This window comes from Mirounga leonina, unplaced genomic scaffold, assembly GCF_011800145.1.
Source record: "Mirounga leonina isolate KUSES-001 unplaced genomic scaffold, KU_Mleo_1.0 Mir_168, whole genome shotgun sequence".
In the NCBI taxonomy this organism is placed as follows: domain Eukaryota; kingdom Metazoa; phylum Chordata; class Mammalia; order Carnivora; family Phocidae; genus Mirounga; species Mirounga leonina.
The window spans coordinates 56257624-56274279 of NW_023270426.1; the positions used below are offsets into that span (position 1 = coordinate 56257624).

Consider the following 16656-nt stretch of genomic DNA (forward strand, 5'->3'; position numbering starts at 1 on the left):
GCAGGAAGGGCAGGTACCTGGGTGGCTCAGTTGGTTGGGTGACTGCCTTCAGCTCGGGTCATGATCCCGGAGTCCTGGAATCGGGTCCTGCATCGGGCTCCCTGCTCAGCGGGGAGTCTGCTTCTCCCTCTGACCCTCTCCCCTCTCATGTGCTCTCTCTCTCTCTGTCATTCTCTCTCTCAAATAAATAAATAAAATCTTAAAAAAAAAAAAGAAAGCAGGAAGAGCCCATGATGATCATATAGTTCAACTTCCTTGCATAGTGTAAGAAGAAACTGAAGCCCACAGAAGCTAGATGTTTTGCCAGTGTACTTCCAGTTAGTTAGGGGTGAAGCCAGAAAGGAAAATGAATTCTTCTGAGACAACAGTAGAGCAGAATTCTTCCTGTTCTATTTCTCTAAGTTGCACTTCATCAATGTTTGTTTAATCCAATTATCCTTCCTTCCTCAAGATATCCAGTGGAGGGGAGAGAGCTCAACCTTCTCACCACAGACCTGCAGTTTTACCTACCATAGCTTTATAATTGAGGTATGTCATTTTTTTAAAAAATTTATTTATTTATTTGAGAAAGAGAGAGAACTAGCAGGGGAGGGGCAGAGAGAGAGGGAAAGAGAGAATCCTCAAGCAGACTCCCTGCGGAGCATGGAGCCCATCGTAGGGCTCCATCCTATGACCCTAAGATCATGACCTGAGCCAAAGCCAAGAGTCGGACACTTAACCTACTGAGCCACCCAGGTGCCCCTGAGGTATGTCATTGTTAAGCACATCATAAGTGTTTATACAACCATCCATTCCTAGAACCATTACAAATAACTGAGATGCTTTACCCTACAACTTCTGTTCATTTGGTGGCACCAAACAACTATAGAGGTTTTTTTAAAATTTTTAAGACTTCCCACTACTCCAACTCTGGTTGGGATGGTGGGAAGCTCTAAGTTAGAGCTTGCTATAGTTTTAATTTTTTAATAAGTCATTGTAACTTGAATTCATAGAGATGATTTATAGTGTCTCTTTAATTCTATTATTCATAAACACTTTTTAGTGTGAGCGTGTGCTTTTGAAAATCTAAAATGTCTAAAGTAGGGGTGCCTGGCTAGCTCAGTCAGTAGAGCATGTGACTTTTGATCTCAGGGTTGTAAGTTTGAGCCCCATGTTGGGGATAAAGTTTACTTAAAAATAAATAAAATAAAATGTCTTACATATTTGCTTTATGAATAGAGTAGACAGAACACAGATCTGTCTTTGATAAAGAAGGGTCTGGCAGTACCCCAGGATAGTCATTATACACAATAGTCCTCATGTGTAGCAAGATGACAGAAGACAAAGAAATAGTAGACAGAAAAATGTTAGAGACTTGGCTTTGTCTATACCTACTACCTGGAGGTTATTTACAGCAATTTAATTGCTAAAATGAGCTTTTTTTGTTATGACCTTAGTGATTATCGTTAGAGGATTGAAAATCAAATTTGGATATTTGAGGACTTCGATCAGTTGATTTTAAAATGGTGACTCTTTTGTTATTATTTGAGAAATTTTGGAAACAAATATTATAGTTTATATTAATTATCAAGAATATATTAGTCACAGTATGATCAGCATTGTATTAGCTTCTATGTGATGTGTAAAAAGGAAGCAGAAAGCATAGTTCCTGTCTTTTAAGTTTTCATAGTGAACATTACTGTACATTTTGACTTTACTGCCCTTCTCTGAGTCAGTGCTGGGTAACAGTTGGCTGATGTCAGTACAGTAGCCATTTTAACAGGGCTGTTTCTGTCAACGTAGAAGTAGTATAGCTGATTTTTCAGAATTACCACAAACACCTCTTGACGTTAATTGAACATATACTTGTAAGGCTTTACAGTATGCAAAATACCATACCATGTCTTGTGAGTGACGAAAAAAGAAATGTGAATAGATGTAAAAGCTTGTCTTCTTTCCTAAAGGGGATATCCAGTAAGTATACAAATCATCACAATATAAAGTCACATGTGATAATTATTCTAAGAGAAGAAATTACTAAGTGTTGTAAACATTCAGAAAAGAGAGAGAGTGCAATATGACAAAAGCATGAATAAAAAGTCTTCTGGAAGCCTAGGGCATTTGTGCAGTGTTTTGAGGGCATTTTATGGACCAGGATAAGAAAAGGGCTGTGGAATGGGGACATTCCAGATGGAGAGAAACAAGAAGAAATAGAGGCAGGTAATCCTAGAGTTCTTTTGGGAAGTGGGAAATAACTCACTCTGGCTGGACATTGGGGCTTATGTTATGGAAGATTCAGACAAAGGTCATATATCCCAATCAAAATAGTTTATACTTAATCCTCTAATGGGAGCTACTGGGTTTTGTGAGCAGCGAGGTGATGTACTTAGAGTTGTGCATTAGGAAGATTAATTTGTAGCAGAAGACAAAATTGGAGTAGAGAAAGACTGAAGTCCAATTAAGAGGCTATTATGATAATTCAGCTGCGAGGTTATGAGAGAAGGGATCATGGGAATGAAACAGAAGAGACCAATTCAAGAAATTAAGGAAGTCAAACCAATGGGATTTAGTGATTAATTGTAGGTGGATGGCAAATGTATCAAGGAGATAAGGGTGATAACAAGGTTTTAAGCTTGAGAGACTAAGAAAATGGTATCATTGACAGAAATAATAATTTCTATAGAATACAGTGGAATTGTTTTGGAATTCTATTTGGGACTTGGCTTTAGGCATGTTTGAAGCATTGTACAACTGAAATTGCAGACCCAGAGCACAGGAAAAAAGGTCAGAACTGGTGATATAGTTTGTGTGAGTGAATGTGTGTGAGAGAAAGAGAGATAAAAATTTAAGTAACACCTGGGGCATCTGGCTGGCTCAGTCACAAGAGCATGCATCTTGGGGTTGTAAGTTCAAGCCCCATGGTGGGTGTAGAGATAACTTAAGTAAATAAAACTTTTTAAAAAATTTAAAAAGTTGAGTAACTCTTTGTTGACATGTAAAAGTCAATAAATTCACTAAAAGAGAAACAGTGAACATTATCCCTTACATGTAAGAGAGGAAAAGAAGAGGAGGCACATAAAAAAAGAAAGAGTTAACAGAGAAGCTGGAGGAGAATCAGTAGACCAGTATTTCTAAGCAAGGGCATTTTTCTTTCTTTATAAAATATATGTGGCATCACAAGATTTTTTAAGATTGTGCCTTCAGAAGGGACTTTTGAATATATTTATCCCCATCCTAGTAATAGTATAATTAAGTAAAATAGCAAGAAATCTTAAAACACTCCTTTTCTATAAAGAAAACTTGGGTACATATTTTATGAGCAACCACAGTAAATGAATGAATTTTGTATTCATCCATCCAACAAGTATTTGTTAAGCATGGAGGATGCTTAATTTGAAATTACTTTTGACTAGAAAAATAGGATTAGAGGCTACTAATGGGAAAAATAAAAATTATGCCACTGATTCTTCAACCCAGAGACGTTTGTACTTTATAAGCAAGGGAAGTAGGTAAATAATTTAAAGCCACTAAACTTTACATATGGTAACACACACAGATTTCTAATATGAGTTCTTAACTCACAGTGAACTATTAACTGTTGCCACAAATAACCGGAGTGGATTTTCCTCTTCATTCTCTTATCGTTTGATGTAATTACTGTTAACTACTTACTTATTGAAATTATCTCACTCATTAATTCAATATGGATTCAATAAATATTTACCAAGAGACTATGATGTCAAGCATCTTTCTAGGTCTTGCAAATCCAGCCCTGAACAAAATAGACAAAAATCTTTGTCTTCAGGTAATTATATTCCAGTGGGAGTTTATATTAATTAAAGTTAATAAAAATTTTAACAAATTTTTGTTTAAATATATAATATTGCATTATATCATTGTATTCTCATGTAATTTGCTAATATTACACATTTTTATACATGTGTCCTAGGTGGTTATTGTTCTTTTTGACAATATAGTTATGTGCTCCAGGAAATTAAGTGGTTGTTGTTGTTTTCCAGTAAAGGACAACTAAAAACCTACTTGTTTCTTTATTTCCTACTATAAAATTATTGCCATTATTTTGAATAATAGTCTTTTGTTTTCTGATGAGGTAAAAATATAATAAAAGTATTGGGAAAATAAGTGTTTTATATTGATCATATTAACAGAGATGTATAGAAGATATGTAATTAATAAATAGATAAGAAATAATAGAATTAGAAGATCTCCACTTTGCAAACCCTAATACAATAACTGATCTAGATAGCAATCATCAATGGCTGCTAAAAGCATGAGGTAAATGGTTAATGGCAACTTTATAATGGATGAAGCTGAATTTCTTGACCACTCTGAGTATCACAAAAAGTAGGAAAGTCAGATACTATGTGTCTCCAATGTAATACAATAAGAAGCACATAGAACCACTTATGTGTTTTTACCAAATAAAATAAAATAAAACCTGAATTTCTGAATCTAATCAAGCTTATAGTTCCAACCACTATATATAGAAAATAAGTCTAGACAAATATGCTAAATTAATTCACAAACATATCAATCAAATATACAGTGTGAGAAAATCCTATAGGACAAATGACCTGGTTTAGAAGGAATGACCTTGTAGGGGAGGGTAGTTAGAGAGAACTAGTAGAAAGAAGGAAAGTATTATGAATTAAAAGAAACTTAAGACAGAAATCATTCAAATATGATATATGGGATTTGTTTGGATTCAGATTCAAGTAAATCAACTATAAAAAGATGTTTTTGAGACAACGGGGAAGGAAGTTTGGAACATGGACTGGATGTTGTCTGATACAAAATAATTATTGCTAATTTTGTTAGGTATGATAATGGTCCTTTGATTATATTTCTAAAAATTCTTCTCCATTAGAGAGACATAATGAAGTATTTGTAGAAGTAATGATATGGTGTCTATAATTTTATTTAAAATATTCTGGCAGTAAAAGAAAAGGAAAATAACAACATATGAGAAATCGATGAAGATGTTCAAAGGTTGTATAATTGTGAAGCATGGGTGTTATTCTTATACTTTATTTTTAAATCTTTCCATTCTAAAAAGAGAGTTGTACATGTATTTTTATAGTAAAAGTGTTATTTTAATCTTTGTAATTGTTTTTTCATATTGATGTTATGGAGCCCCCTTTGGTGCTATTCTTGGGTATAGAACATGATGTCAAATAGGGCTTTCAGAAAGTGTTTTCTTTTTTCTTCAAGTTTTTATTTAATTTCTAGTTAGTTGACATATAAGGTAATATTGGTTTCAGGAGTAGAATTTACATATAACACCCAGTGCTCATCCCAGCAAGTGCCCTCCTTAATACCCATCACTCGTTTAGCCATCCCCCCCCCACCACCCTCCATTAACCCTCAGTTTGTTCTCTATAGTGAAGAGTCTCTTATGATTTGCTTCCCTCTCTTTTTTTTCTTTCCTTTCTCCTATGTTCATCTGTTTTATTTCTTAAATTCCACATATGAGTGAAATCATATGGTTTTTGTCTTTCTCTGACTGACTTATTTTGCTTAGCATAATACACTCTAGCTCTATCCACATCATTGCAAATGGCAAAATTTCGTTCTTTTTGATGGCTGAGTAATTTTCCAGTGTGTGTGTGTGTGTGTGTGCGCCACATCTTCTTTATTCATTCATCAGTTGATGGACATTTGGGCTTTTTCCATAATTTGGCTATTGTTTATAATGTTGCTAAAAACATCAGGGTGCATATGCTCCTTCAAATCAGTATTTTTGTATCCTTTGAGTAAATACCTAGTAGTGCAATTGCTGGATCATAGGGTAGTTCTATTTTTAAATTTTTGAGGAGACTCCATACTGTTTTCCAGGGTGTCTGCACCAGTTTGCATTCCCTCCAACAGTGCAAGAGTGTTCCCCTTTCTCCACATTCTCACCAACATCTGTTGTTTCTTGAGTTGTTACTTTAACCATTCTGACACGTGTGAGGTGGTATCTCATCATGGTTTTGATTTGTGTTTCCCTGATGTTGAGTGATGTTGAGCATTTGTTCATGTGTCTGTAGCCATTTATATACAGCAGGGTATTTTAGAAAAAGAAGGAGAGCATGCACATGAGAGGGATAGGGAAGAAAGGAAAGAAAAAAGAGAGAATTTGAGTTACCAACTTGGAATTGTAAGCCCTATTATGAAGTTAAAACATTATTTTAGAAATCTAGCAATAGGGTGCCTGGGTGGCTCAGTCAGTTAAGCATCTGTCTTCGGCTCAGGTCATGATGCCAGGGACCTGGGATCAAGCCCCATATTGGGCTCCCTAGTCAGTGGGGAGTCTGCTGTTCCCTCTCCCTCTGCCCCTTCTCCAGCTCATGTGCTCTCCCTCGCTCACTCTCTCTCTAATAAATAAATAAAATCTTTTAAAAAAATAGAAATCTAGCAATAAAGCCAAATAGATAAAAGAGTATGATTATGATATAGGCAGCATTTCACATCATGGAAAAATGGATTATTCACATTGGTGTTAGGACAACTAGATACACTTCTACAGAAAATGTTTTTATGTATACCTCCTTAATTTCTTATACAAAAAAATTCCAGATGAAATTTATAAGTAAAGAATATAAAACCATAAAGACAGAAAAAGTGAGATAATTTTAAAAATTAATTTGGCATTGGGAAATACTTTCTAAATATAACACAAAGTCATAAAAATTGTTAATATGGCAATACAATAAAATTAAAAAAGAATGCTGTTTGGCAAAAGACAACAACATCAAAAGACAACAACCCAGAATAAAAACCAGAAAACAAAGACAAAAACCTTAGGAAAAATACTTACACTTAACAATTAATATAAAGCAGCTCCTACAAATCAACAAGACCAAGAACACAATAAAAAAAAAGGCTAAAAAATGGAAAGTTCACAGAAAAGAAATAAAATGGTTTTTAAACATACAAAAAGATCTTTAATCTCCATTATTTTAGGAGGAAGGCAAATGAAAGTTACATTAAAATTCTCATATTAATATACCTAATCATCAAAGATCTGCAAGTTCAGTAACATAAGGAAGTAGGAAATTTTAGATGTTATTGGTGTGAGTTTGAATTGGTACAATAATTTAGGGAGGGAAGTGCAGCCATATATATATATATTTATATATAAATATATATATATGTAACACATGCTCTTTTATATATATATGTATATATATATATACATATGTATATAAACACATGTTCTTTTTTTCCCCAGCATTTCCTCTTCTCGGAATTTATCTAGTGTATTCTTGCACTTGAGTGAAATTATATTACCACAAAGATATTCGGTGTTGTAATATAAGAGCTTCATAACTATGAATAAGGGCTCAGTTAAAGAAATTATGCTACAGCCACACAAAGAAACACAATGCAGCTATTAAAAATAATATGAGAAATTTATATGTAAGGGGCACCTGGGTGGCTCAGTCAGTTAAGTGGCTGCCTTCAGCTCAGGTCATGATCCTAGGGTCTTGGGATTGAGCCCCACATTGGGCTCTCTGCTCAGCGGGGAGCCTGCTTCTCCCTCCCCCTCTTCCTGCCTCTCCCCCCTGCTTGTGCTCTCTCTCTCTGTCAAATAAATAAATAAATAAAATCTTTTTTTAAAAAAGAAATTTATATGTAATTCACATAGAAGACAAAAATGGTTGTCATATAGAGACATAGAGATATAGATACAGCACGGAAGCAAGGTGCAAAAGAAAATGTATAACATACTATTTGAAAAAAAAGAAAGGATATACTCACATATGTTTATATATGAAGACTGTCTCTACAACTGGGGAGAGTTAAGTTCTAGAAAAAGAATAGGTGACTGGGGGCTAGGAGGAAAGAGAAGCTTCTTTTCCCTCTCTACATCCTTTTGCACATTTTGCATTTGCTGTCATGGGGACCTTCTACTTTTCAGAATTTTTCCATTCATTAATTAATGTTTAAAAGAAAGAAAATGAGTTCTAAAGAGATGAATTTGTGTCTTACTGCCAAATGTCAGATATGAATATGGAGACAAGTACAGAAGGCTTGGAATAATTTGTATAATTTTACATTTGGAACTCATTTCTCCTTTGACAGTGATTGAATAAGAGTCCAGACAGGTACTTGTTGTTGAAACAAGATTATTTTTCTATGATTTTCTTGTATTTCTCTCACAGCTCTTGTTTGTTTAGGTGCCTTTATGGATGGCAGGTGGAAATGCCCAGGGGAAGTTCTAATGTACCTCAGTTGAAGCTGGCTCCTATTTGGGCAAGTTATGAGAGATCTGAGAGCCTACAGCAGTTTTCAAGGCTGGGAATCCCAAAGGCGAAAGTGCTGTCTTTATAATTGAGAAGCTCACGTAAACCCCAAGGGTCAACACAATTAACTGCCTTTAAACCAAGGAACTCTCAAGCCATGTAAGTGATTTAAATGCATGTCAGAGGAGCCTTCTTCCTTAAACTGTGGCACTGCCCTCTCTATTTGTATGTAGGGCTTCCAGGGCTCTAACTTTCCTAGTGTTGCAGAAGAGCCTTCAACTTGGAACTGTAAGGGAGGAGAGAATGAAATTGGGTATGTGCAAATAAGCTACAGGGCCAGGTTTGACTTATGTCCTTTTCTCATTTTCTGGAGGCTTAATGCCTTTGAGCATCTGTGAAACCTGGTACCTACATGTTCTTTTCTGGCAATGTCATAGCCCAGTCCATTTTATTGGGAGGGTCTAAAGTAGAAACTGCGTAACAGCAGATTCCATTTCTTCCCTCAGTACACTAGGATCTAAATGTAAGATCCGAGAGCATATAAAGTGGGGGATTCATACATACAGTGGTCTCTCCAACCTAGTAGGGATGCTGCTTTGTGTTCCACACAGTTTGGTATATCCACACAACATTCTTTGTGCCAGATATATGTATATGTGAGATGCACACCACACACACACACACAAAGAAGTTGCAAATAGGTTGTTCAGCTAGGTCTACTACTCCCTTCACTGTTGCCTCCAAGAAATGAAAAAGATACACCGTTGGCAGAGATATTTTTCCCCTGAGGAATCAGAACCAAGCCTAGGCAATACCTCAAAGTAAGCCCATTGGCTTTCAGAGCCTTTCATGTCCACTTCTGGACCTCACACTATTTAACTTTCCTATGACTTACCTTCAGATCCATGCATTGAATTTTTCCTAACTCTTCTTCCTTTCTTTATGATTCTGAATGGTAGCAGACATATAGGCCACCCCAAAATATGCCATAAGAATTACTTTGAGTACTCAAGGCTAAGAGAACTCTGTACAAGCAAATCTTACAAAAATATTCATCTTCTCTTAGCCTCCCCATATATTTTATTTATATATATATATATATATTTTAAGATTTTATTTATTCATTTGACAGAGAGAGACACAGCGAGAGAGGGAACACAAGCAGGGGGAGTGGGAGAGGGAGAAGCAGGCTTCCCGCAGAGCAGGGAGCCCGATGCAGAGCTCGATCCCAGTAGCCTGGGATCATGGCCTGAGCCGAAGGCAGACGCTTAACGACTGAGCCACCCAGGCGCCCCTCCCCATATATTTTAGTTATTTTTCCACAATTGCTTCTCTTTCTTCAACCCAGTATAGAAGACATTTAGGTTTTGCCACTTCTTCGGTTCTTCATTTCCTTGTTAGGGCTCCTGTGTCATGCAAAACTTGTATAAAATCTGTATGTTTTTCTCCTGTCAACCTACATTATATAGTAATATATAGGTTATATAATAACCTATATTATGTCAATTTAATTCTCAGGCCCAACCAGATACCCTCAGAGGGTAGGAGTGACATTTTACTTCTGTACAGTTTCTTCCCCTCTCCTATCAAAATGGAATGGCCCTACCACCCATTTCTTCACTGTCAAAATTGTGTGAAAAAAACCATGTACTCTAATGCATAGCTAAAACTCTAATATATGTGCTAATGTTATACCTTCTTATACAACATATTTGCATTTAAATAGAGTTGTCTAGAGGTTTAATGATTTAACCCAAAGGGATTAAAATGTCTCACATTTGTATAGCACTTGGTAGATTATTTCAAAGAGCTTTTCACAAACAAGATTTCTTATGAACCTCTTAGTCACCCTGAGGCTGAGAGGTTAGGCATTTTAATTTACATGCACACTGTTGATAACTTTAGGCTCTGAGAAGTTTAGTAGATGCTTCAGAGTCACACAGTCAATAGCAAGATACTGAGGCCTCACAACTCTGATTTCAGCATTCTTTCCACCACATCGGACACCTCCAGAAATAAATACAAGCTGTCTATACGCATATAGACACCAAGGTGTTTTTGGTGACCACTGCTCCAGTGGCTCCATCTGCTCAAAGGGCTGGTAGCATTTGAGGGATGAGGCTGCAGATGATTTCCTGAACCTCTTACCTGTAAAGACCCATATGGTGGAGGGAAGATCTTAGGACTTTTGGTCAAACAATGAATGAAACCACTTGATTGGTTGAAAAATGTCACAATTTTTTTTTTTTCAGTTTCATGCATAAACCACACCAGAATTAGCTGGGGACAAGGTCTAAGGTTCTGTTAAAAATGCATATTTCTGGGCCATTGCTCCTATTAACTAAACCAGAAATAGAATTTCTAATGCACAAGCCATTTTGAGAAACCTTAACTTAGTTCTTCTTCCTGAGTACAAATGTATGTCATTTCCATGTGAGAATTCTCCAGTGTTTACCAGGGTATCATAGACAGGCTAACTTCTTTTTCACACCAGTCAATACTTCCTGCAGGTTGTATTAGCTAGTATTCCCCAGTTCCTTACCACTAATTTTCACTTTGATCCCTGCAGCTTCTTCCGTCAGGGCTTTTCCTTCCATAACCTGCCCTTAGTGCCATTGTGTAATGCTCCACATAGTTTTTCTTGATCAATTGTGATTTCTTCCTTCCTCTGAACTCACAACACCCTTTTCAGTGTCAGTTCTATGAGTTTTGACAAATACGTGTAGTTCTATAGCCACCACAATCAAGGTAGAGAAGTTTCATCCCTCAGAATTTCCTGTAGTCTCCTCTACGGGAATCACCTCCTCCCTACCCTGAGACCCTCACTCACCAGTTCTCTGTCCCTATTCAGAGTGTCACATAAATGGAATTGTAGCGTATTTAGTCTCAAGTCTGGCTTCATACACTTAACATGGTGCATTTGATATTTATTTATGTAATCTATATTGTAAATCACCAGCTTATTACTTTTGCTTGCTGAATATTATTTCATTGTGTAAAGGTACAATTTCTTAATACATTCACGAGTTGAAGGTCATTTGGATCATTTCCACTTTTTGTGTATTATGAATGCAGCCACTGTAAACACTGATATACAGATTTTTATGTAAATATAAGCTTTCCTTTCTCTTGGATAAATATCTAGGAGTGGGATTTATGGGTTGTATGGTAAGTGTTAAGTTTTAACTTTATAAAAATCTGTCAAACTATTTTTCAAACTATTTTGCATTCTTATATCAGGGTTGGAGAGTTCCAGTTGCTCTATATTTTTGCAATCCCTTGGAATTGTCTGGTTTTTTTTGTTTGTTTTGTTTTTAATTTTAGGCATTCTGATAGCTGTATATTGGTATCTCATTGTGGTTTTAATTTGTTATTTCCTTAATGGCTAATGGTGCTGAATATCTTTTCTTGTGCCTATTTGTCATCCTTGTATCTTCTGTGGTCCTCTGTCTGTTCAAATCTTTGTGCATACTTTTTATTGGGTTCCTTATTTTCTCTTTCTTTTTTAGGGGGGATATTATTTTCTTACTGAGTTCTGAGAGTACCTTAAATATTTTGAATACATGTCCTTTACTAGATACATGTTTTGCAAATATTTTTTCAAGTCTGTGGTTGTACTTTTCATATCTTAGTTTTTTTCAGAGAGCAAAAGTTTTTAAATTTTTATAAAGTTCAGTTTATACATATTTTTATGGACTGTGCTTTTGGTGTCATTTCTAAAAATTACTTGCTAAACCCAAGGCCATAAATATTTTCTCCTTTGTTTTCTTCTAGTTTTATAGTTTTTAATTTTACATTCGGGTCCATGATTCATTTTTGAGTTAATTTTGTGCATATGTCAAGGTTCCTTTGGTTGGAAAGACTGGCCTTTTTCTTTTTCTTTTTTCTTTTTTTTATTATTTTTTTAAATTTTATTCTTATGTTAATCCCCATACATTACATCATTAGTTTTAGATGAAGTGTTCCATGATTCATTGTTTGTGCACAACACCCAGTGCTCCATGCAGAATGTGCCCTTCTCAATACCCACTACCAGGCTAACCCATCCTCCCACCCCCCTCCCCTCTAGAACCCTCAGTTTGTTTTTCAGAGTCTATCGTTTCTCATGGTTCGTCTACCCCTCCGATTTCCCCTGCTTCATTCTTCCCCTCCCGCTACCTTCTTCTTCTTCTTTTTTTTTTCTTAACATATATTGCATTATTTGTTTCAGAGGTACAGATCTGAGATTCAACAGTCTTGCACAATTCACAGCGCTTACCAGAGCACACACCCTCCCCAGTGTCCATCACCCAGTCACCCCATCCCTCCCACCCCACCCCCCACTCCAACAACACTCAGTTTGTTTCTGGAGATTAAGAATTCCTCATATCAGTGAGATCATATGATACCTGTCTTTCTCTGTTTGACTTATTTCACTCAACATGATACCCTCCAGTTCCATCCACGTCGTTGCAAATGGCAAGATCTCATTCCTTTTGATGGCTGCATAATATTCCATTGTATATATATACCACCTCTTCTTTATCCATTCATCTGTCGATGGACATCTTGGCTCTTTCCACAGTTTGGCTATTGTGGACATTGCTGCTATAAACATCGGGGTGCACGTACCCCTTCGGATCCCTACTTTTGTATCTTTGGGGTAAATACCCAGTAGTGCAATTGCTGGATCATATGGTAGCTCTATTTTCAACTTTTTGAGGAACCTCCATACAGTTTTCCAGAGTGGCTGCACCAGCTTGCATTCCCACCAACAGTGTAGGAGGGTTCCCCTTTCTCTGCATCCCTGCCAACATCTGTCGTTTCCTGACTTGTTAATTTTAGCCATTCTGACTGATGTGAGGTGGTATCTCATTGAGGTTTTGATTTGGATTTCCCTGATGCCGAGCGATATTGAGCACTTTTTCATGTGTCTGTTGGCCATTTGGATGTCTTCTTTGGAAAAATGTCTGTTCATGTCTTATGCCCATTTCTTGATTGGATTCTTTGTTCTTTGGGTGTTGAGTTTGATGAGTTCTTTATAGATTTTGGATACTAGCCCTTTATCTGATATGTCATTTGCAAATATCTTCTCCCATTCTGTAGGTTGTCTTTTGGTTTTGTTGACTGTTTCCTTTGCTTTGCAAAAGCTTTTTATCTTGATGAAGTCCCAATAGTTCATTTTTGCCCTTGCTTCCCTTGCCTTTGGCAATGTTTCTAGGAAGAAGTTGCTTCGGCTGATTTTTCAATGAATTGTCTTTGTAACTTTGTTGAAAGTCAATTGACCATATGTGTATGGTTCTATTTCTAGACTATATATTTCATTCCATTGATCTATCCATAGGTGATAACTTATTTTTTTTGTTTTGTTTTGATAACTCTTTCCTACCTAGCATTGAAGTTACTTAATATGCCTGTCTTTGCTCCTTTATGAAATTATGAACTAAAGGAAAACTTTCAGTCTGATACATCCTTACATCTTCTTGGCTCATTTACTAAACTGTGAACTAAAAGAAGTTTCTGGGTCTGATACATCTTTGCATCTTTGAGATTACTTACCTCAAAGGCTTACACAGACAAGATAATCAAGATATGTTGAATACATGATTTCAAATAACATTTTTGTCTATATAGCCATCATCGTATATATATATATATATATATATATATATTTTTTTTTTTTTTTTTTGCTGGAGGACAAAATTAAGTTGGCAAGTTTGAGAGAAGGAAGATTATAATGCTCTTCCCTTTTATTCCTAGAATGATACATACACCTTTATATGAAGTAAAAATATCCAACTCATTAGAAATTAGACAAAAAGTGTTTTATTTCATATTGTAAGAGCCAAATCTCAGAGCCACCAGATTCACATAGCATCTATATTGCTGAAGGGAATAAAACAGGGCTTACTAGAAGAAATTCATGGGAATTACTTAGAAATATGAAATATTTTCAAGTGAAAGAGAACCCATCTGGAAATAGAGAAAAAAATAGCATAAAATGTTAAATGTGTAAAGGTCCATGTGTTTATGTATGGAGTGCTAATAGTATTAGTTGTTACACTGTAGTGGTAAATATTTGGGGCTTTCACATTCTGAAACAATTTATTTAGAAGATAAGACAAATGGTGCTTTCACTGTCAGTATCATCTGAATAGTAGGCCTTAGTTTCTAGTATTGTTATTTGCTGGAAGCTAGTTTAATCATGTATAGTAGGTTAAAGAGCAAGTGACCTTTTCAGGAATGAGGGGGGCACTAAATATATCAAATGAATTGCGTCTTTTTTGTCTGACAGGACAGATGTTAGGCTGTGTTGGTATTTGCACAAATGCACAAATAATGTCAACTGTGGTTGTTAATTCATAGAAGAATTCCTATTACCCAGTGCCTCAATATGATAAATCTTATTATCACTCTTGTTCTCACATACTTTTGTCAACACTTGCTAAGACATAGGCAGGAAGATTTTGTTCTGGTAAAGGTCACCTCATGCTAACTGATAGTGTACTGGTATTGTAAAAATGATTTAGAGTGTCCAGACATCACCAAACCAACTGTCAGTTTCAGACAAGGTAGTTAAATAAGTCTGAAGTTTATAATCAAGGAGGAAAAGGGAGAAGGCAGCTTTTCAGAAATTTTGGATATCATGTAATATGGACATGGTTTAGGATATTTTATCTCTTCAATTTCTTTCAAATCCAGTTTATCATGTCCTTCGTCATTTTGAAGTCTTTTTGTCTCCTTTCTTCAGTAATGCCAGTAATGAGAATGAAAAGCCCATACCTGTGTTGGGAAAACTGGACAGCAACATGCAGAAGAATGAAACTGGACCACTTTCTTACACCATACACAAAAATAAACTCAAAATGGATGGAAGACCTAAATGTGAGCCAGGAATCCATCAAAATCCTAGAGAACACACCTCTTTGACCTCTGCTATAGCAGCTTCTTACTAGACACATCTCCAGAGGCAAGGGAAACAAAAGCAAAAATGAACTATTGGGACTACATCAAGATAAAAATCTTCTGCACAGCAAAGGAAACAATCAGCAACACGAAAAGCAACTTATGGAATGGGAGAAGATTTTTGCAGATGACATATCTGATAAAGGGTTAGTATCCAAAATCTATAAAGAACTCAAACTCAACACTCAAAAAACAAATAATCCAATTAAGAAATGGGCAGAAGACATGAACAGACATTTATCCAAAGAAAACATCCAGATGCTCAATATCACTCATCATCAGGGAAATGCAAATCAAAACCACAATGAGTTATCACATCACACCTGTCAGAATGGCTAAAATTAACAACTCAGGAAACACCAGATGTTGGCAAAGATATAGAGAAAGGGAAACCTCTTACACTGTTGGAGGGAATGCAAACTGGTGCAGCCACTCTGGAAAACAGTATGAAGGTTCCTCAAAAAGTTAAAGTTAGAACTACGACCCAGCAATTGCACTACTAGGTATTTACCCAAAGGATACAAAAATACAGATTTGAAGGGGCACATGCACCCCGATGTTTATAGAAGCATTATCAACAATAGCCATACTATGGAAAGAGCCCAAATTCCATTGGCTGATGAATGGTTAAAGACTATAGGAATAATACTCAGCCATATTACTCAGCCACCAAAAAGAATGAAATCTCGCCATTTGCAAAAACATGGATGAAATTAGAGTACATTATGCTAAGCGAAATTAGTCAGAGAAAGACAAATACCATGTGATATCACTCATATGTGGAATTTAAGAGACAAAACAAATGAATACCGGGGGAGAGAAGGAAAAAATCAAATAAGATAAAAACAGAGAGGGAGACAAACCATAAGAGGCTCTTAACTATAGAGAACAACCTGAGGGTTGATGGAGGGGAGGAAGATGGGGGGATGGGCTAAATGCGTGATGGGCATTAAGGAGGGCACTTGTTAGGATGAGCGCTGGGTGTTATATATAGGTGATGAAACACTAAATTCTACTCCTGAAACCAAAACTACATTATATATGAATCAACTTGAATTCAAATAAAAAAATACCTTGCTGTAATGGCAAAAAGACCTAATGTCTACATAAAAATAAACTTCTTACTGTATTATAACATTTTACCAGGACAACATAGGTTTCCTCATTTCTTATAGCTCACGGTTCTATGACTGTTCTTTTGAAACTCTGACTTTAGAATTAACAGCTCTTTAACTACACATACCTCTGTCTGCATGATTAACTATATCAGGAAACAAAATCATTTATTTTTTTTAAAGTTATTTAAAAAGTTTTCCATAATTGATATGCTCTGGAGAAAAACCTCATTGACCTGGGATCCAATCACTTTGATTTGCCCTTCTCTTACTTAGACACTTTCTTGGCTTATAAGCGTAGTATAAATTGCTCTTAGACCTTATCACAAAGATAAAATTACATGATTCTCAAAGCTGATAACTTTTAC

The 16656-nt window shown here is 35.9% G+C and overlaps 1 long non-coding RNA gene across 1 annotated transcript; it reads left to right on the plus strand.

The window, feature by feature from the left end:
* The first annotated feature begins 233 nt into the window (after positions 1-233).
* Positions 234-15060, plus strand: LOC118016970. The gene is made up of 3 exons (XR_004680987.1): positions 234-528; positions 8163-8387; positions 14959-15060. It is a non-coding gene; the product is annotated as an uncharacterized LOC118016970 (long non-coding RNA).
* Positions 15061-16656: the final 1596 nt, after the last annotated feature.